The sequence below is a fragment of the Pinus tabuliformis genome, chromosome 3_2, assembly GCF_031772625.1.
Source record: "Pinus tabuliformis cultivar Carrire ecotype Pingquan chromosome 3_2, CPIR1, whole genome shotgun sequence".
In the NCBI taxonomy this organism is placed as follows: domain Eukaryota; kingdom Viridiplantae; phylum Streptophyta; class Pinopsida; order Pinales; family Pinaceae; genus Pinus; species Pinus tabuliformis.
Window position 1 is genome coordinate 240,451,423 of NC_142302.1, and position 2,593 is coordinate 240,454,015.

A 2,593-nucleotide genomic window follows, 5' to 3' on the forward strand; every position below is an offset into this window, starting at 1 on the left:
TTTTTAACTTCATAGCTCCTAGGAGAATAATATTTTTCCTTGATGGCATCTTGAAAAGAATTCCAAGTGGGTGCGGTTGAAAAAAATGAGCATTCCCTCTTGTCATTTTATTCACAGTAGGTTTACAACCAGTCCTCCACATGTGGGGTGACTTTGAGGAGTGCAAAAGTAATCTTTTCTCGATTGGAAAATTCATGAACTGAAAAATATCCTTCGAACATATTTAACCATCTAGTATAGCATCTGCATCTATGTGGCCTTCAATATGGGAATGTTAAAGTTAACTTGTACCTTAAAAGGAGTGGTGCCTTCATAGTGGCTTTTGGACTAAGATGTGTCACTTGTGGGTAACCGCCAAAGGATTTGGGAAAAGTTATCCATCATCGCATTCCTTCTTTTGCTCGAGGGCTTCCTTGAGAAATATTTTGAAAGGATCTCCTGCCCCCTCGTCTTTCTTTCTTCCATCAGAGGTCATTATGGATTGTGAGGTTGGTCTTGCAAAGGTTCAACTAGTTTGAGCCCTAACTGCTTATAGCATCACCTCATTGGGGACATGCAAAGAAAAATAGAGAAAGAGGAGACTGCTCTGATACCACTGATCTAGACTTATGTAGGAACACAACAAAATAAAGATATACACATAAACGTAGAGATGTAGCAGAAAAAAAAATTTATTTAATTAATATAAAGAACTGAAGTATGCTTTCATACAAAAATGGAAATAAACTAGCTTAGGCAATGGTATATTATCTCCGAGAAGAGATGTGGTGGCTACATGCCTATGAAATGAGTTGTAATGAGGTTGAAGGGCCTTTTTATTATTTAACAACAAGGGAAAACCCTAAACAACTAAAACCCTAACCCCATGAGATAGAACTTCAAGAGATTGTGGGCCTTGTTGGGCAGCCAACTTCTGAGGGTCGTAAGTTGGTCATATTATATCTATTTGGCACATATGATACCTCGGTGGAAATATCGCTCCGAGTACAGCAGAATTTGCCGCAAGACCTTGCCAATGACTATGGAACTGCTACGAACCTCAAAAAAAATGTCGTTTAGCAAAATTGCTTCAGATGTTCAAGCCCTGAAAAACTACTAAAACTAGTAAACGCTGCTATGAACAAGGAAACTGATGGAATCGATTAGAGGTCTAGGTGGAATAGGCAGGTGGCCACCAATATCCACCTGGATCATTCTTAGAGAAATATGACTATATAGGAGCATGGAAAATTTGGATCATATCATCCTACCCCATGAAATGGTCCATTTGTTAAAAAAAAACAATATAGCATGCTTATTAAGTTGGAAATTTCAAAATCTTTCAATAAATTGAGTTGGTAATATATTCAACAAGTTCTCTTATATTTTGCATGCTTTGATATTTTGGACCAATTAGGTTCTTTACCTCACTTCAATAGCCTTTTTCTTGACCATCATTTATGGTTTCCCCCTCCTTTACATTTCTCCTTGTTAAGGTCGAAGGCAAGGAGACCCCCTTTCCCCTTCCTCTTTGTTTTGATGGTAGAAGGACTAGGTCGTTCCCCCATGGTGATACTTGAAGTGAACAAATCAAGGGATTATGTCTCCTAGGAGATGACATTATAGCCATGCATCAACAATTTGTTATTGATGCAATGCCCATGGGAGTTCCAGTCATGAAAAATCTTATTCCTTCAAGCAAGTCTTCATATATTTCAGGGTTACTTCTAGAACTTCTATCAATCAAGGTAGGTCCCAAATTTTTATCTTTCATATTCCACCTACTATTCAAATTATCGTTTCAAGAATTTTAGGATTTCATGGATCACTCTTCTAATCTACGAAGATATCAATGGCCACCCACCTCTTCAACTAACTCAATGATTCAATATCTTCTTAGTAGTTTTTCTATGGAAAATTTCAAGGCTATTCAGATACCCTAAATGATGTTTTTTTATTATTTGGTTGGTGCCAGGGAAATTTGATGTGGAGAAGACAATAATAGTACTTTAGAAGTATTTCAAGTGGTCAAAGCTTCGACAATATGTCCATTGGTGTATTATATCATTCTCTTTCTTTGCCATTGCTAAACTAGCCATCAAGAAGAAAGGGTTGTATAATCCTCTACCTATCCCATACTAGCCTTGGGAGTTAGTCTCCATGGATGACATGTCAGGTTTACCCTCCATTAGGCATGGTAATGATTGTGTGTTTGTTATTATTGATCGATTATCTAACAGGGCCATTTTGGCATTATGCAAAAGGAATATCACAACTAAAGCCACTACTAACCTCTTCTTTGAGCATGTTTGGTATCATTTTGGGGTACCTTAGACCATTATTTCAAATAGGGATAACAAGTTCCTTAATGTTTTTTGGTCCAAACTATGGTCTCTAATTAATACTAAGATGACCGAATCAATCACCTTTCTTCCCCTAATAGATGGACAAACATAAGTGGTCAACAAGACCATTATGCATATGCTATTTATGTACAACTCAAAGAATTCATGAACATGGGATGTGTTGTAATCTAAGGAAAATTTCACATAGTTACAAGTAGTATAGACATCATCCAATAACATAACAAGCATAAGTGAAGATATAAATATAC